General features: G+C 47.4%; 1 long non-coding RNA gene across 1 annotated transcript in view; it reads left to right on the top strand.

Moving 5' to 3' along the window:
• The window catches only part of LOC125402238 (uncharacterized), a 43,951-nt gene that overhangs the window by 18,811 nt on the left and 4,805 nt on the right, over positions 1-20,335 (top strand). The window contains exon 2 of the long non-coding RNA XR_007232575.3: positions 18,782-18,993. This is a non-coding gene — a long non-coding RNA (uncharacterized LOC125402238). The remainder of the gene's footprint in view (positions 1-18,781; positions 18,994-20,335) is intronic.

Raw genomic sequence — 20,335 nt, 5'->3', positions numbered from 1 at the left:
ATTCCAAGGGTAATTCTCATAGGAAGGATCCCATTCTGTGTGGTAATCACTTAGGGAGGAAATCGGTGTGAACTGGGGAAGAAGAATGGGGCTAGGAAAATCCACTTGAGGGCAGGGGTCATGACTCTTACCCACCAGGAGAGAGCAGAGACATGAGGCACACTTGGGAGAGAGTATGAGAGATGATGAGGAGGGGATGTTTAACACCTCCAAGGACAATGGCAGAAGGCTCGTTGCTTCTAGGCATCAAAATAAGACTGGACGTGGGGTGGGGGGGGGCAATGGTAAAGTGTTTGCTGAGCAAGGATGAAGACCTGAGTTCGATCCCCAGCACCCACATAAAAAGCTGCGCGTGATAACATGCATCTGTAACCCCTCTGCCAGAGATGCAGAGATGGGCGGAACCCTGGGGTTGATAGGCCAGCCATTCTATCCAACAGGCAAGGTTCAAGTTCAATGAGAAGTTGTGTGTTATAAATAAGGTGGGGCTGGAGAGATGGTTTGGCTATTAAGAGTGTATACTGCTCTTGCATAGGACTTTAGTTCGGTTTCTGGTACCACACTGGATAGGTGGAGACCAGGTACGGTGGTGCATTTGGGAGACTGAGACAGGAGGATAGCCTTGTCTCTACATTTTAAGGGGACTGATGATTTAACTCAGTTGGTAAAGTGTTTGCTTTTGTGCATTAAGCAGGAGTCTAGCTAAGACTGGGCGTGGCGGCACACATCTGTAATCCCAGCACTTGGGAAGTGGAGGCAGGAAGACCAGAGACTCAAGGTCATCTTCAGCTATGTAGTGAGATCAAGGCCAGCCTGGGCTACAGGAGACCATGCCTTTAAAGAATAACAGAGGTAAAGCTGGGTGTTTCTTGTTATATCACAAGATAATCGCTGTCATGGTTTCCTGAGGTCTGCATAGGCTAACGCTCAAAACACAGCATAGAGTGGACAGAAGGGAGGAAGAGGAGGAGAAAAATGATGAGGAAGAGAAGGAAGCAAGCTCTCTGTGATGGTCACAGTGTGACTGTTCCCCACAGTGATGGTCACAGTGTGGCCTGCTCCCTGTAGTGATGGTCACAGTGTGACCTGTTCCCTGTAGACTCATTTGTTGGAACACTGGGTCCCCAGATGATAGAGATGCCTTGTGATCCTTGAGGAAGTGGGTCCCTGGAGGATGGGAATCAAGGTTTACAGTCCACGCTGGCAAGAACACATGACTTCTAACATGACCCCTGCCCCACCCTTCCCCCACCAGGTTTGTGTTCAAGGAGCACTTTGCTCCGGTTAGGATCTACTTCCCAGTTCAGAGCTGCCCTTGCCCTTGCTCTGGCTGCGTGACCCGGCACCTCCCAGTTTCCCCATTAGAGTCGAGGGACTCTCAGACTGGCCTTGTTTGTCCCACTGTTAGCCAAAACACACATATTTCAGTCACCGACCTGAAGCCACATCCCTAACGACTCCAGACTGTGTCCTCTCCGAAGTCTCTGCCTGCAGCAGCTGCTCCCTCCATCTGCTCGCGGAGCTGAGTTAGTGTTAGTTACGTTTCTCCTCGCCCTCACTTTGACAAAAGACCGACAGAAGCAGGTCCGGGAGGGAGGGTTTATTTGGGCTCGCAGTTAAAGGGGATATCGTCCGTCTGTCATGGCAGAGGAGGTGTGGCAGCTGGGACTGGCTGTGTCTGGGGCCGCAGGAGCCACAGAGAGTGCAGGTTACAGAAGACGCAGGCCCTGCTTCTTTCAGTGCTTTGTTTCCTTCTTCAGACCAGGAAACAAAGCGCTTGGCAGAAATGGGGGCCGAGGTATAAACCAATCAAAACCGTGGACCCACACCTCCCAGCTAGGCCCCTCCTTCTAATGGTTTGTTAAACCCCTCAATAAGTAGAATCAAACATGTGAACCTACGGCGGGCGTTTCACAGTCAAATCATAACTCTGAGCAATGCACAGACTCCTCACCCCCATGGCCATCCATCTAAGTCCAGCCCCATCTCAGCATAGCCCTTCTCATTCGGGGTTGTCTAACAGAGGCCAAAGTTCCCAGCCGTTTTTACTAGTGTTACTGGCCGTCTGTGTAACAGGGTGTTTTCAGGAACTTGGCATCTGAAGAAGTGTGCATACAGGGCGAAGCAGAGCGGGATTGCGTTCAGAGTCGAAGTGGAGGCACAGGATAGACAGTGCTGTAAGGGAGCGGAGAGCTCTGGGCAAGCTTGCAGTTCAGGGGCACCTGGCGACTTCCTGGGTTCCTGAGGGACTGATTGCTATGCTTGGAGTGAGGGTGGTTTTCTGCTTTGATTGACATGCTGGGGTTCATGTAGGACTTTGTTTACTGTGCATGACCTTTCCCATAAATGCATCTGATTTTAATCAGTACAACCAGTTATGAATAAGATGGCAAATTAGGGAGTTTTCCCTAAAAGTTCACCCAGAGGCTAGGTTGCCTTGCTGTATATGGATCTCAAATCAGTCCAAATGGTGCTGGTCCACTCACTGCTCCTAAGTCCAAAATACACTTCAAGATGTGTTTAGTCACAGAGGGGGACTATCTAAGGAACTGGGGTTTGGAGTGAGTATAGACTCCTATAGAGAGAGGGATATGCGTGGGACTTGATGAAGGTGGGGTTCCCACACATCTTTGGAAAAAGGCTGTTGAAGCCAAGCTGGGTTCCAGGCTGCTAAGCTGCCTCTACGCTTGCCTGCCTCACTAGGATCTCCATCACCATCGAAGCCTTATTTCTTCCAACCCCTAATTCTTTCAAGACCAGCAGCTTCCAGCCTCAGCCCCTCCTGCACGGGCTTTCTCTCGTGCGAGCATCCACAGATGCAAGCTTGTCCCCCAGGCTGCCCTTGAGCTTCTCTCCTGAGGAGCCCTTCCAGCCCTCTCTGTCCCATGCAGCCCATTGGCTGAGCGTCTCTAGGTCTCCCGGTGAAGCCTGTAGACACATGTCATGGCATCGTACTTCCTCCCTTCTGGTCACTGTGGTGTGGACCCCAGAGAGGACAACACACATCTCCTTGTGTCCCCTGGGCCAGCGCTCCACCTGGCAAGCCTGCTGTTTTCATTGCACTTAGAATTTGTTTTTGTCGCAGATGGCGAGACATGCTTTCACAGAAATGATTGCCCCAGAGGAAGATTATACTCACAAATCCCCAGGATGGGGAGGCAGGGAACGCTGCAGGGCATGCTGGGAAGCACTCACGCTGGTCAGGAGGGCCTTCGGTGTGGCTTTAAGAAATGGATGGGTAAGGCTGGGCAAACAGCTTTAGCATTGGCTGTTTGAATTTTTGTTTGGTTTGGATTTTTTTTCGGTGCTGGAAATCAAACTCAGAGCCATCAGGATATGCACATGAACCACATCTGTAGCTCTTGGGGCTGGCTTGTTTGAATGATTCCAGTATGCCCTGGGTCCTTGAAACTGCCCCGTTTTGTCTGGAGTTGGTCCTGGAGGTGAAGGTGCTGTGTGACCTCTTCTGAGAGACACAAGCAAATGTCTGTTCATCCCAGAGAGGGACTGACCACAGACCCTAGAAACTGTTCAACCAGGTCCAGTATGGTGGACCAGTGAGTTTTCTGGGACTATATATACAAGATCATGGAGAAATCAGAGGCAGCTGCATCACCAAAAATCCCATCCCATCCCATCCCAGCACACACACACACAAATACATGCACACATATACACACACAAATACACATATACACAAAAATATATACACATACACACATATACACACACAGATATACATATACACACATGCAAACACACAAATATACACACAAATATACATAATCACACAAATACACACAGAAATATACATACACACAAATATACATATATACAAATATACAGATATACAGATACACACATATACACATGTATACACACATACATGTTCTTTGTAAGAAGAAAGGCTTTAAGAATATATAGATTGCCATTGGTGTAGATACAACAGGATCTGTTTGGAGCTTTATACTATGAATTTGATCAGGAAGCCAAGGATTCATCTCCATCAAATGGTTGCTGGGTGACAACTGTCTGGGAAGGGGTGTGGACTCTGGGTGTATTAGTTAATTTCTGTTACTATAACAGCACAGCATGACCTAAAGAGGCTTAAGGAAGAAAAGGTTTATTTGGGCTCACGGTTCCAGAGGGGGAATCTGTAGTGGCAGGGGAGGTACAGTAGTAGGTGGCCAGAGCAGGGAGTTGAGAGACTGCATTCTGTCACACACTGCGTTCCGTCACACACTGCGTTCTGTCACACACCGCGTTCTGTCACACACTGCGTTGGGTCACACACCGCACTCTGTCACACACTGCGTTCTGTCACACACCGCGTTCTGTCACACACTGCATTCTGTCACACACCGCGTTCTGTCACACACCGCGTTCTGTCACACACCGCGTTCTGTCACACACTGCACTCCGTCACACACTGCACTCCGTCACACACCGCGTTCCGTCACACACCGCGTTCTGTCACACACCACGTTCTGTCACACACCGCGTTCTGTCACACACTGTGTTCTGTCACACACTGCGTTCTGTCACACACTGCACTCTGTCACACACTGCACTCTGTCACACACTGCACTCTGTAACACACTGCGTTCTGTCACACACTGCGTTCCGTCACACACAGCACTGTGTCACACACTGCACTGTGTCACACACTGCGTTCTGTCACACACTGCGTTCTGTCACACACTGCGTTCCGTCACACACAGCACTGTGTCACACACTGCACTCTGTCACACACCGCGTTCTGTCACACACTGCGTTCTGTCACACAGAAAGCTGAGAGCGAGATGATGAGCTCCCAAAGTCCAGTTCCTCCAGCAAGGCTGCATGCACCTCCTAAAGGCTCCAAAAACCTCTCCAAACAGCACTGCCAACTAGGACCAAGTGGCCAAACACATGAGCCTCTAGGGAACATTTCTCAGTCACCCCGCACAAGGGTGATGTTGTCTTTACAGGAGACGAGGTGAAGGCTTCTTACCCATTGTACCACCCCCAGCTGAGGCAGCAAGATCCTCAGGGAGGGCCATTGGGGGACACCTGTTGCTCACCACTGCCCACCTCCTCCCTCAATAATAGGCAGCTTCAGTTCAGACTGTCATTATTGAAGCATCCCTTGTTTCCTTTCCCTCAGTGCAACCGTCTTTTCCCCACTCATTCCCTGTCTTTAGCATACCGTTTCCCATTTGCTTTTATTGCAGGGTATGCTAATTGCTGTAGAGGAGGAAGACATTACATGGAGTGTGTACACACACTTCCTCTAGTGGGTTCATTAAGTGTTAAATAATTAGGTTATTGGTGTTTTAAACGCTCTGTTATGCAAAAGAGAAATACTTCATGGGTTGGGAGATGGATGTTGAGAGAGTTTTAGTAATTTTAGGAAATTGTTGGGGATTTTGAGTGAGCTGGGAAACAGGATTGTATCTTCCAGTTTAAAAGGTGCAGTATAGATTCAGGAGGCAGAGGCAGGACGATCATGATTTCTAGGCCAGCCTTGGCTTCAGAGGAATATTCTGTCTTGAAATATTGAGGACTGGAGATATAGCTCAATGCTAGAATATCTGCTAAGAAACTGACAGTGAGGGCTTTGGGGATGTGGCTCAGTGGTAGAGCCCCTGCCTAGAATCCCCCAGGAGGAACTGGGGAGTGGCTCAGTGGTAGAGCCCCTGCCTAGAATCCCCCAGGAGGAACTGGGGAGTGGCTCAGTGGTAGAGCACCTGTCTAGCATGCCATGCACTTGGCCCCCAGTTGAATCTATAGAACTCTACTACCACAACGAAGATGGGAAATAGTTTCCCAGACTCTAAAACTTTGCTTTGTGAGGTGTTTCAGGGGCGTGGTTCATTGATTTGTCTCTGAACTGCAGAACGTTACTCCATTCCTTTAAACGGCATGAATGAATCAAAATGTATCAATGATTGAGTCAGAATGAATCTGGCCCCTTAGTCTCCTGAGAAAAGTTTTGTTTCTCTCTATTCCCTACCCCCCTTACAAACAACCCTCAGATATCCTTGAAGTTTTTCTATTTTTTCAGTCACATTGCTTGTTGCAGGGCTGTAGGAACCCCTTTCTCCTAAACCAACAGATGGTAGCAATGGGACACAATAAACATCTCCCTCCCTCCCACAAGCCTGCTGGGCATTCTTCGTTTTACTGGTACAGAGAGTGTGTTCAGAGGATACACATTTAAAATTTCAGTGGCTATTTTAAAGGCTAATTTGGTTAAAGGTCACAGCCATTCACACTCAAGAACTAGGTGATGGAGAACCTGGCTTCCCACGGTCTGGCCGGCATCAGAAACTATTAGCCCATACAATCACGTGCTAATCTAACAATGAAAGATGGTAGCCCACAATCCACTTCCATGGCTGCTTAGCATGACTGAACTCTTCTCCCCGCCCCGCCCTACCCCCCACCCCCTCCCACCGCTGGCAAGGCGATTTGGATTTGATTTTCTCCTCTGTGAACTGTCCGCTTACCTTTTGGTATGCTCCCACCCAAACTCTCTATTTTTCCCATCCATGAAATGGGAAACTATAGCAAGACTCATGATCATTTAACAAGACAACACACATCAAAGACTTCTGTGTCTAGGAGAGCAGTGAGTATGCCTATAATTCCAATACCTGAGAGGTAGAGGTGGAAAGACACTGAGTTCAAGGAGTATGGGATGCGTAGCAAGAATCTGTCTCAAACAGTAAGAAGTTTAAAAGTCATTATGATTACAACATATTGAATGCCAAATATGGGGTGAATGTGTAAGGCTGTGGTTCTGATTCTCAACCTTCCTAATGCTGCAACCCTTTGATACAGTTCCTCACGTTGGGGTGACCCCCAACCATACAGTTATTTCACTGCTACTTCATAAATTAAATTTGCTTTTGTTATGAATCACAATGTGAATATATGATATGCAACCCTTGTGGGTGTCATGTCCTACAGGTTGGGAACTATTGGCTTAGGATTTTCTGTGTGTGCGTGCGTGCATGCGTGCATGTGTATGTGTTCCATACAGTAATCTTGGGAAGAAAAGGTTCATATTAAGATGAAAGAAATGAGAAGGATATTATGGGCTGGAGGATGTAGTGAGGAACCAGCAGCAATGAGAATTAAAATAGGCTACAACAATCACCAGGAACTAAGATCGAGGTGGGGAGATGGCTCAGTGGTCAAGAGCACTTGCTGCTCTTCCAGAGGACCAGATATCAATCCCAGAGGACATGTTATAAAAGCCAGGCATGGTGGCTGTGCCCCAGCACGGGAGAAGAAGAGACAGGAGGGTCCCTGGAGCTGGCAGGCCAGTGGGAGAACACTTAGGAAGACATGTGGATGGTGTTCTGAAGAATGACATCTGTGGTTGGTGTTTGGCTTCCGAAGGCGGCATATGCCTTTGCTTGTGGACCCCTCCCAGACACGCACATAAAAGCCAACATGGGGACTGAAATGGGGAAGGGTGATTGCCAGGGGTGGGATTAGGGTCAGTAGCATCTAATGATCTGATGTGGTGAATAATGTGGAGTTGCATGGACCGAGCACAGGGACGGGACATGCTCTATGGTTCAATGGAATGGGAGCAATTGTTCATCTCTATCTCGATATTCAGAGGGTCTAACCAATCTACCCCAGGTCACAAGCACCAAAGTGGCAGGGCATGAATAGAACCCAAAAAGTGTGACTTTAGTCCCTGAAACCTCTTGTGTCTTGTGTGTGTGTGTGTGTGTGTGTGTACATGTGTATGTACGTGTGAGTGTGTGTGCACTTATCTGGGGGAATGTGGAACCCAGAGATCAAGCTTAGGTGTCATTCCTTAGATGCCTTCTATCTTATTTTCTGAGACAGAGCTCAACTCAGCAAGTGGGCTGGGGTGGCTGTGCAGGGAGCCTGGGTATCCACCTGTCTCCATGTACCAGCGCCGGGATTAAAGCACACACCATCACTTCTGGTTCTGACATGTATTTGGGGAATTGAAATGCATGTCCTCATGTTGGTGTAGCAAGTATTCTACCTATCAAGTCGTCTCCGCAGCCCCACCCCTGCGGAGTGTCGTGGAAGTTTTCTTTGCTTGACTGAGTTTTGAGACAAGTGTCGTGGAATCCAGTCTGACTTTGAACTTATGTGGTCAAGGCTGGACTTGAACTCCTGATCCCCCCTGCTTCACCTTCCCACCACTGGGACTACAAGGACTTTCTGATGCCACAGTCATTTTAAGAAATCATGCTAACCGGTTTCCAGGTGGGCCCTGCCCTTGGGTCGAGAAAGCCACTGCTCTGTCGGGTGGAAGGCCCAACTTGCCATCTAGAAATCATTCTAGATTTCTCTGCTAGAGTTTTAGAAAGAAAATGGGAAGTCCCTACAGCTCTTGTGCGTCCGTCTGCACTTCCCTCGCAAGCAGGACACATTGGCAGAAATGAACTGAAATGCCAAGTCTCACCAGAGAGCCATTCATCCGCAGGTGCCTGTCATTAGGGGAACACGAGGCACTGGATGTTTGTAGGCACAGCCGTCTCAACTTTCTGCTCCGAAACCAACTCCGTGCACTTCTCCCTTGCCATCACTCACGCTAATGCATGTGTCTATCTTAATGTTGTAATCTGGTATAACCATTTTAAATAAATCAATAACACCGTCCCCCAGGGGCAGAACAGAAACGAACTTTTCCGTATTTATTTTTATTTTTATTATTATTATTATTTCTTTTTATCAAGACTGGCAGAAACCTGAAAAACAGCCATACAGAAGTGATTGGATTTTTTGTTTTTGCTTGCTCTCTATTTCTCTCCCTTTTCTTCTTTCTTTTTGAGATTAATAATTCCCCTTTGATAGCTAGTCCTGAACAGAGGTTGAACAAATGAACATGATATGGTGGGTTGCTATAGGCCCTGGAAATGGTGTTATGAACCCCCCCCCCGCCAACCTAGACATGTGCTTGCCACCCCAAGGCTTTTCTGCTCAGCCACAGAACTCACTATGTTCTGAGATGCGGTTGGAACAAAACAAAAACAGCTACAATCAGTTACACATCTCTGCTTTAGAAAGCACCATCCATGGAGCTGAGGGAACACTCAGTGAGGAAGTGCTTGTTGCACAAGCCTAAGGGCCTGAGTTCGGATTCCCAGGATCCACATACAAAAGCCAGGCATGGAGGCATATGTCTATGATCTCAGTTCTGGGGGAGGTAGAGACAGAAGGATTCCTGGGGCTTCCTGGCAGGCCAGTTTAGCTTGTAGTGGCAGGTAGGTGTCATGCTCAGTGAGAGACCCTTCTCTAAAAACAATATGGAGAGCAATAGAGACATATGACATCAACCTGTGGCCTCTACTTGTGTACATAGTGACAAGTGAATACATAGGTACACGCACACTTGTGTGCAAAACACACCTCACACACAGATACATATGAATTCAAAAATTTCTTTTTCTAATTGGTCTTTTTAAAACGGATTTTATTGACATTTTGCTCTACTCCTCCCTGCCTCTCCCCTCCCTTTCAACCCTCTCCCATGGTTTCCATGCTCCCAATTTACTCAGGAGATTTTGTCTTTTTCTACTTCCCATGTAGATCAGGTCTATATTGTCTCTCTTAGTGTCCTCATTGTTGTCTAGGTTCTCTGGGATTGTGATTTGTAGGTTGGTTTTCTTTGCTTTATGTTTGAAAACCATTTATGAATGAGTACATGTGATAATTGTCTTTCTGGGCCTGGGTTACCTCATTCAATATGATGTTTTCAAGATCCATCCATTTGCCTGCAAAATTCAAGATGCCATTGTTTTTCTCTGCTGTGTAGTACTCCATTGTGTAAATGTACCACATTTTCCTTATCCATTCTTCAGTCGAGGGGCATTTAGGTTGTTTCCAGGTTCTGCTATGACAAACAACGCGGATATGAACGTAGTTGAGCACATGTCTTTGTGGTACGATTGAACATTTTTTGGATATATACTCAAAAGTGGTATTGCTGGGTCTTGAGGAAGGTTGTTTCCTAGTTTTCTGAGAAATTGTCATACTGAGGTCCAAAGGGGCTGTACCAGCTTACATTCCCACCAGCAATGCAGGAGTGTTCCCTTTACCCCACAACCTCTCCAGCATAAGTTGTCATCAGTGTTTTTGATCTTGGCCATTCTTACAGGTGTAGGATGAAATCTCAGAGTTGTCTTGACTTGCATTTCTCTGATGGCTAAGGAAGTTGAGCATTTCCTTAAGTGTCTTTCAGCCATTTTACAGTCCTCTGTTGAGAGTTCTCTGTTTAGGGCTGTACTCCATTTTTTATTGGGTTATTTATTCTTTTGGTGTCCAATTTATTGATGTCTTTGTATAATTTGGAGATCAGACCTCTGTCTGATGTGGGGTTGGTGAAAATATTTTCCCATTATGTAGTCATTTTGTCTTGTTGACCATGTCCTTTGCTTTACAGAAGCTTTTCAGTTTCAGGAGGTTCCATTTATTAATTGTTTCTCTTAGTGTCTGTGCTACTAGGGTTATATTTAGGAAGTGGTCTCTTGTGCCAATGCTTTCTATTGTACTTCCCACTTTCTCTTCTATGAGGTTTAGTGTGGCTGGCTTTATGTTGAAGTTTTTGATCCATTTGGACTTGAGTTTTGTGCATAGTAATAGATATGGATTTGTTTTCATTCTTCTACATGTTGATATCCAGTTATGCCAGCACCATTTGTCAAATATGCTTTTTTCCCATTTGATACTTTTTGCTTCTTTGTCAAAAATCAGGCATTCATTGGTGTGTGGATTAATATTCGGGTCTTTGATTTGGTTCCATTGTTCCTCCTGCTTTATGCCAATACCAGGCTGTTTTTGGTACAGTTGCTCTGTAGTAGAGTTTGAAGTCAGGGATTGTGATGCCTCCAGAAGTTCTCATATTGTACAGGATTGTTTTGGCTATCCTGGGTTTTTGTTTTTGTTTTTTTTTTTTTGCTTTTCCATATGAAGTTGAATATTGTTCTTTCAAGGTCTGTGAAGAATTTTGCTGGGCATTGCATTGAATCTGTAGATTTCTTTTGGTAAGACTGACATCTTTATATTGTTAATTCTACCTACCTGAGAGCATGGGACACCTTTCCCCTTTCTGGTGTCTTCTTCAATTTCTTTCTTCAAAGATTTAAAGTTCTTGTTATACGAGTCTTCCACTTGTTTGGTTAGAGTTACTCCGAGATATTCTATGCTATTTGTGGCTATTGTGAAGGGTGATATGTCTCTGACTTCTTTCTCAGTCCATTATAGAATCTCGTCCATCAATCTGGACAGACGGGCTGATGATGAACGACACAGGTAGGTCAAGTGCCTAGAAATTAATTTTCCTGGTTGTCAGTGGTTATGTGCACATATGATTGTGTGCATGGGTGTTATGTGTGTGCATTTTAAGGCTTTGAAACAGCACCTGAATCAATCATCACCAAATCAGGGATGTTTCCACCACAGGAAACTGAGTCTGAGATCTAAGTCTTGAACTGGGAGAGGTTCCAGCCATTTCTCACCTGACTGAGTTCTAGAACCTTTCTATCTGTGACTTACCTGTGCATCCTGCATCAACATCTGAACATGTTGGATGACCAGGTAGGAAAAGAGGAGTCTGTCTCACAGCCTGAAGTTTGGTAAGCGGAACCTACTGATGATTCTAATGTTTGCAGAGTTAGTTCATACAAAACAACTCAGCATCCTTAAAGATGGAGAAGGTTGGAGATGCATCTCAGCTGTAGAGCACCTACCTAAAATCCCCCAGTGAAGGGTTGGGTGTGGCTCAGAGGTAGAGCACCTGCCTAGAATCCTCCAGTGAGGGACCTAGCATGTCAAGACCCTGGGCTCCATCCCCAGTATCACATAGGACAACTATCTTTGATGACAGTCAGGAGCTGTGACTAGTTTTAACTTTAATGGTGGATTGTGCTTAGTTTGGGAAAGATGCCTTCAGATCAAGTGATGGAATGCCCAATATTTGCTTCTCCAAGGCTTCTCTAGCATAGATAGAGGAAACACAAAACAAAATACTGACTATGAGTTAGAAATATTTTTAAAGCTAGATGAGAGTTATGTTGGTGGAGTTCAGGACTCTTCCTATTATTTCCAATACTTCTGCTTGATTTCTCACATAGAAATCTATCTCTAGAAGGTCATTGCTACCACCTAATGCTAGGGGGCAGTATAGCACAGTGATTGAGATACTGTGGGGTTAAGACAGTCCTGGGTGTATGCATCTACAAGATGGGTTGATAAGCAAGACTCCCCAAGATAATAATGATTTGGTGTCTCCCCCGAGTTCACTTTGCTATCCCTGGATTCTTTCTTTCCAAAGAGATCTGGAAGTTGATCTAGTAGAGCTTATTAATAGACACCTTATCAGGGGGCAGCCTAGATGGTTCAGTTGGTAAAGTGTCCAGTTTGCAAGCATGAGGACATGAGTTTGAATCCCAAGTACACACATAAGACAGGCGCTGTGTGTATGCCTGTAACTCCGGCACTGGGGAGGTAAAGAAAGGAGAATCCCTGATACTCACTGGCCATCCAGTCTAGATAGATCAGAGAGTTCCTGGGTCAGTGTGGCACCCTGTCTCAAAAAGTAAGATGGACAGTGATTGGGGGAGACTCTCAGGCTGATCTCTAGCCTCCATGTGCACATGCACATGCATTCATATACGCTATGCACATACACACACACACAAACAAATATATGCCATAGTGAACACGTAAATGTGCACACGGGCACACAAAAATATCTGAGGGAATGGTTGTCGAGCTTAGTAGCAAATGCCTTTGCATACTGAGCCATCTCACCAGTCCCCTGTTTTCATACAGGGTCTCCTGTAGCTTAGGCAGGCATTAAAATCAATAGGTAGCCAGGGATGACTTTTGAACTCCCGATCCTTCTGCCACCACCTCTGAAGTGCTGGGGTTGCTAGCATGGACCACCCTGCATGGTGTATGCAAAGATGTGGAGCTCAGGGCAGTTGGGCACAATCACCTCTGTGACTCCTCAAGCTTTCCTTGGCCCTGAGAGGGTGGAAAAGCCTTTTCCCGCATCCCCCTCCATCAAATAGGACCACATGGCACACTTGTGGTGGTGATGGAGGGGTGGGGCTTGCTCCCTATTACTTGCAGCAGCCGAACACCTCCTTCCCCTTTCAGCTCATGCTCCTGAAAACACCTAGTAAGCCACCCATTCAAACCCTGCTACTATTAGATTTGAGTCTGCCATTCTCAAAGCATCCAAATTCCTACTCGGTTCACACAGGGGAGCTTGTGGGGAGGTGCGTCATCAGATGGCACCTTCCAGCATGCCCTGGTGGTTCCCAGGAAAGAGTTAAGCTCCCAAAGCAGTTAGCGGGAATCAAAGAACTGCACGCTCTCATTATCTCCTAACAAACAGATGGGGTTAATAGCTGTCACCACTGCTTTCCGTGCAGTCTCCTATCATGGTGCTCTGAGTGCTGACATCCACGTGTTTGCCACAACTTGACAGCATAATAGTGGCTCCTACCAGAAGTTTTCCTTTAATGTTTTACACACTCGTTCCTGCAGGTTGCCTCAAAGGATTTGAATAATTACTGTGTTTAATGGGGGAATCCTTCCCTTGTCTAATCTCTTCCTGCAGAAAAGTTGGTGAATGTTCCAGAGTGCCCAAGGGTGTCCGACTCTCACCATGGGGCTGCAAACTCATTTGTTCTTTAACTTTTCAGTACTGAGGGTGGAACCCAAAGGCCTTTGCAAATCGTGGGTGGGCATTTGATTGTTGAGCCACACACCACCTCCATACTGGGGGATTCTAGGCAGGTGCTCTTCCACCGAGCCACACCCCAGCCCCTCAATGGGGGATTCTAGGCAGGTGCTCTACCACTGAGCCACACCCCAGCCCCTCACTGGAGGATTCTAGGCAGGTGCTCTACCACTGAACCATACCCTAGCCTCTTTTTACATCAATAAAGAGTAATTTATTTATTTATTTGTTCGTGAGTGTGTGTGTGTGTGTGTGTGTGTGTGTGTGTGTGTGTACTACATGTGTGCAGGTGCTCATGGAGCCCAGAAAACAATGTCATTAGTTCCCTGGAGCTACCAGATGTGGGAACTGGGAACTAAACTTGGGTCCTCTGAAAGAGCTGCAAGTTCCCTTAACTTCTGAGCCATCTGCCCAGCCCCTCCTTTTACAGTTTGAAACAGGGTCCCACTGAGTTTCCAAGGTTGACCTTGAACTCTCTGTATGTGGCCCATCCTAGCTTGGAGCGTCTCATCTCTCCACTTGAGCATCTCAGCTTGCCACCTCCCCTTCGCCGGCCTGTATCCCCTGGGCCATCTGATTCCTATATTTCTACCAAGCACACACACAATGGCCATCAGAAGCCCATGCCTCTGTACCAAGGCTGCCAGATGCTTAACCAAATGCTAAGGAGCAAAGCTGGGTGCCTGGCTCCGGCTAGCCACCCCAGCCTCTACCCTTTCCCAGCCTCCTCTCTCTCCCTAACTGGCCTCCTAGAGTGTAGCAACAAGAAGTATGACTCATAACACCAGCTGTGTGACCTCGGACAACCTTCCGAATCTCGCAGGGCTGTTGTTCTAGGTGACTGATATCCCCTGAGGAGGTGTATTGGAGATGGCCCTCCAGCACCTGGGGATTCAATTGTATTGGAAGAAATGGGGCTTTGCAGAGGCAGTTAACTTGAGGTAGGGTCAGGAGGATGGCCAGTTTTGGTTCAGTATGACTGCATTTGTGTGGAGGTGGACACAGAGACAGAAGCGAAGAAGACAGTGTATATGAGGGGCACTGGAATGATTCAGACACAAACCAGAAAGCCAGGGACTGCTGGGAACTAGAAGAAGCCAGCACGGGCCTGTGGGAGGATGCTGCTGGATCACAGTCCTGGCCTCTGGAACTTCAAGGAAACAAATGTCTAGGGTCCTAAGCCTCTGAATGCTCCACTGTGTAACTGCAGTCTTGGAAGACTAATAGTATCAAAGACCGCTCCTTGACAGAGAAACGCTGATGGCTACCTGTGAGGTCGTCATGAGCTTGTGTGGGGTCATTGAAAATGTTTAGTGAGAGCTGGGTGTGGCAGCTCATACCTGTAATCTTAGCACCCAGAGATGAAGGTAGACTTGTCAGTTTGAGGCTAGCCTGGGCTGCAGAGAGGCTGAGACAGAAAGACTGTGAGTTCAAACTAGTTAAGTTTGCAAACTGTCTTGTTAGAAAAAAAAAGAAAAAAAGAAGAAAGAAAAAGAAAGAGACAGAGAGAGAGAAAGGAAGAAAGGAAGGAAGGAAGGAAGGAAGGAAGGAAGGAAGGAAGGAAGGAAGGAAGGAAGGCTGGCTTAGGGAGATTTTAGGCATGGGGGCAGAGCAAGGGGGCTGCTGGGGTTTCTTCCCCTGACCTGTTGACTACTATCCCAGCCTTGGTATTGAACCACTTCAGCTTTATTCTACGCTATTTTATTTTGCCGGTCATGCCTGGGAGAGAGCCAGAGAATGCAGAGAGGTACATGTAATTTTATGCAGAATCGGAAATGCTATTTAAAAGCTGAGCCAAGAGCACTGAAACTCCAAAGCACTCTGCTCTTTGCTCTCTGCATTCCCTCCCTGCCTCTCTCTCTCTCTGTCTCCCTGTCATTCTGTCTATCTCTCTCTCACAAAAACACCTGTCTCTTTCACACTTGCGCTCACGTGCGCGCACACACACACCTTCGGATCTGATTCCCAGCTCTTATAAAAAAACAAGAAAGCAGTTATAGATTCCTTTGCAAAGACACCATCCTGCCCCCCCCCGCTTCTCTCCCTCCCCCACCTCATCCACTTCCCTTTCCAAAAGGGTCCAACTTGCAAGGAATCCTAGCTTCTCCGCGGCTCTCTTGCAGCATACTAATTAAATGTTTCAAATGCTCTTTATCCATGGTTAAGTGAAGATAAAATTTTAATGATTTAATTAGCAAGCTCTAGGAAAAAAATCATAATGAAGAGAGGCATTTGCAACTGTCCTGGGCTTTATGCATTTCTGCGCAATGCTGCGCTGGAGGCGGGGGTGGCAGAGCCAAAAATCTTCTTTGCCAGCTCTCTCGAAACAGAGACCTGACTGGTTACTCAGGAAGTGAGAACTTAGGAGCCTGGCTGGGTCTCATTTCTAGAAGTTATGGGAGCAGGGTCCCAGAAAGGGATCCATCCAGGGATGAGGAAGTGACAAAGGGTCTTTCAGAGATGCTCCTGAGACAGGGTGTGGTGTAGATCTGTGATCTTGGCACTCAGCAGGCTGGGGAAGGAGGATTGGAAAGTTCAGGCTAGCCTGGGCTACATGGCATGTTCAAGATCAGCCTGGATAAAGTGGTGGGTTCAGTTCTCAGTACTGAAAAAAAAAATAAGAAAATCAACCCACCCACCAGCTGGGCTTTATAAGCAGACTCTGTCAATCAATAAACCAACCAACCAATCAGCCTGCTAATCAGGCTGGGGTGATGGCTCACCGGGAAAGAGCTTGCTCTGCAAGTGTGGGAACTGGAGTTCAGAACCCCAGCACCCCCACAAGAGCCAGCTGGTCACTGTGGCCCACCTGTAATCTCAATGCTTATGGGATGGAGACAAAGGATCCCTGGGGCAAGGTAGTTCACTAGACTCCCTGAATTAGCAAGCTTCCCGTTCTGTGAGAGACCCTGCCTCAGCAAATAGAGTGTAGAGCAATGGAGGAAGACACCTGACTTGAACCTCTGGCTTCCCCGTACATGTGCATATACATGTGTGACCATTCCTACATGAGGCACACCGCCACGCACATACGGAAGCTAAACAAGTAAATAAATAAAGCTCTGCAATAATTCCACGTTATTTGGCATTCTAGAAACAGACCCCTTTCCCACGCCTCCCCCCAGAAGTTGCGAGCTCTCCCTTCTGGGAGGCGCTTTCTCCTGTTTACTGTGGTTGAGCATTTCCAGCTACATCCACGGTCAGAGTTTAGCAATAGAAAACTTGTGGCTTTGGGAAGATGGGATTTGGGAGGAAAAAAAAATTAATTGTCTTGTTTGAAGAATTTTTGTGTTGGAAACCTCTATAGGAACCCATCTTTCAGAATGGATTATGTGTGCACGTGTGTGAGAGAGAGGGGGTGTGTAGAAGCCGATAGGGCAGCCAGCAGGGGTATCGGCATAGTTCGGTGGTAGTGTGTTGGCCTGCCGTGTGCAAGGCTCTGGCTTCCATCAGCAGCACTGTAAATAAAAAGATGAAGGAGGGAGAGGAGGAAAGCGAGAAGGGACAGGGGAGAAGGAGGAAAAGGGGGAGAAGGAGGTGGAGGAGGAGGAAGAGACAACAGAGGAGGGAAGGAGGAAAAAAGGAAGGAGGGAGGAGGAAGAAGGGGAGGAGGGGAGGAAGAGGAGCAGGGTGGGGAAAGAAGAGGTGGGGTGGTGGGGAGAAGGAGGGGTGAGGAGGAAGCTGCTGCTGATATGAGAGCACCCCCATCTAGATGACTGTGCTTGCTCCCAAGTCCCTACCCTGTGCTGCTCACCCCACTCTTCACCATTGGGGTCCTTTACACACCCCTTTCTATTTACCCCTACCTGGAGACCCACAAGTTCCCCAAATGGCTTCAGAGAAAGCAGAACATGTGGCTTTTATTTGGCAGAAGACAGCACGTCCTGAAAAGCCAGTGGGTAGCATCTTCCAGGCCAGCCCTGGCACTGGGAAAGACAGCGTGTGCCCAGCTGCTTGGAGAATTGGCTACAAGAGGGGAGTCCCTGGTGCCCACGCCTGGCAACAACCAGACTCAACGAGGAATACTTTCCTGGTCTTCCTGGAATACATGCTGCTGCTTATTTGGAGATGCCCACTGTACCTGCCCTAGCCAAAGCCTCTGACCATGTCCCACAGGTGGTGAGGACACGGACCCAGTACATACTGTAATTCTCCTGCCTTTGCCCAGGGAAATACATGTCAGTGGTAGAGCACCTGCCTATAATCCCCCAGCCCCCAGTGAGAGACTTGGATGTGACTCAGTGGTAGAGCACCTGCCTAGAATCCCCAGTGAGGGGCTGGGTGTGGCTCAGTGGTAGAGCACCTGCCTAGAATCCCCCAGTGAGGGGCTGGGGTGGGGCTCAGTGATAGAACACCTGCCTAGAATCCCCAGTGAGGGGCTGGGGTGTGACTCAGTGGTAGAGCACCTGCCTAGAACCCCCAGTGAGGGGCTGGGGTGTGACTCAGTGGTAGGGCACCTGCCTATAATCCCCCAGTGAGAGACTTGGATGTGACTCAGTGGTAGAGCACCTGCCTAGAATCCCCCAGTGAGGGGCTGGGGTGTGACTCAGTGGTAGCACCCCTGCCTAGAATCCCCCAGTGAGGGGCTGGGGTGTGACTCAGTGGTAGCGCCCCTGCCTAGAATCCCCCAGTGAGGGGTATTGGTCAACTCCTCAGTGCACATGCACACACATATGTTCAAACGTACACAAATTAAAAAATACGATATTTTTCTGGGAAGGCATCATAATAAAACATCTACTTACCCAGGATTGGGCACCAACAATTCTGTCAGAGTCCAACTTGACTGACTGGGTGTGGGGGGGGGTTTCTTACAGAGCACAGGTGGAGGGTTACAGAGCATGAGTGGGGGATTACTTACAGAGCATGGGTCAGGGGTTACAGAGTACGGGTGGGGTTTATTTATAGAAGTATGTGTAACCCCTAAACAGCTAGATCACTGAAAATTCTCACTTCCTGTATAGGTGAAAATGACTTACCCACAGCTGCATAGACGAGTCTGCCACCCTTCGGTTGACTCTCTCCACTTTGTATACTCTATCCCATCAGAGAACACAGAACCGCTGGGGCAGAACTACATACACTTGGGAGAGGGCCGACTCTCAGATGAGGATCTCATGACCCGTCCCATGACCTCCTTCTATGAAGAACTGTCAATAACCCTGACGTTGAGTGTCACGGATGCTGTCATGGAGATGGTAATGGCTGTTATCATTGAAGGATGGAGTTCTACAACAGACAGGGGTCTCCACGTGGTCCAGGTTAGCCTTTTGTTCCTCTCAATTCTGTTTCCTGGGGACTGGGGTGACCGGTATGTACTACCATGCCTGGATTCTTTTCTTCTTGTCAGTTGTGTCTATCCCCGTGTCTTACTACACCTGATTAAACAAGTCCTGAGCAAGAGAGACAATACTGAGCACTGCCTAAGGATGCGCTGGCCTGGAGCCAAAAGCATCTAAAGTGCATTGCTCACGGTTTGTATAGACATATAAACACATGTGTTTTTTTTTGTGTGTGTGCACATGTGCTTGTATATGTGCGTGCCACAGCATGTGGACGTCAGAGGACAACTGGCGGAAGTCAGTATGCTCCATCCCTCACGTAGGTTCTGGGCACCAAACTCAGGTCAACCAGGCTTAGCAGTAAGCTGCTGTTACCCACTGAGCCCTCTCACCAGCTCCCAAACATCTGAGAAGTAATGAGCCTATGCATTCAGTAGCTCTCAGTCAATGACTGGCATATATAGACACATGCTTATTTGATATATTCAGCATACTATATTTAATATAAATACATATTACAAAATACAATATAAGCATAACTATAAACATTGTACTCAGCGCCAGCCAGTCTGAAACAGCTCAGCTTGGAGGCTTATTGTGCTGTGCAGTTGAGGCTCAGTTTCCACAGTTACTAACTGTTGTCTTTACTGAGTTCCCTCTCTGGCCTCAGTGTCTCACCCTCTATCCAAGCTTCCCAGAGTCGCCACCCAAGGAAGACCCTGCATTCACATTGTGTCTTCAATGTTTGTTCCACAGAAATTCACACAAAGACAATGAGTGACCAAACAAACCTATGTCATTCTAAGATACCCATGGAGGGATGTATGCCCTAGGGGTGGTTGTCCAAGCAACCTGAAGGCTCACAAGCATTTTCTTCTATCCTGGAATTTGGTTGCAAGATTTAAGGTGGTTCAATTAGATTTTTTTTTTTAATTCAAGCATAGATACGGGACTTACTTGACACTATTTGAAAGTATTCTTACTAATTTTTAGAGGATCTCATATGATGCACTTTGATCATGTTCAACCCCCTCCAACTCCTCCCACCTCCACCCTATCCACCATTACATTCCTCCTCATCCAGTTTTAAGTTTTATTCCCCACCCTATTGAGTCTAGTTTGTGTAGGGCACCCTGGCCTGTGGGGTCAGTCTACGAGGGGTCACACAATTAAAGAAAACCGATTCTTTCTCTCTCAGCAGCTCTCAAACGCCAATAGCTCCTCAGCTAGAGGTGGGGTTCAGTACCTACCTCCCCGTCATGCTGGAATTTTGTCTGAATTGAGCTCGCACCATTCCTAGGCATTGCTGTTGCAATTCCTG

The sequence above is a fragment of the Myodes glareolus genome, chromosome 2, assembly GCF_982192425.1.
Source record: "Myodes glareolus chromosome 2, mMyoGla1.1, whole genome shotgun sequence".
NCBI lineage: Eukaryota > Metazoa > Chordata > Mammalia > Rodentia > Cricetidae > Myodes > Myodes glareolus.
Note: the sequence above shows the minus strand (reverse complement) of the source record. Positions and strands in the feature narration are given on the sequence as shown.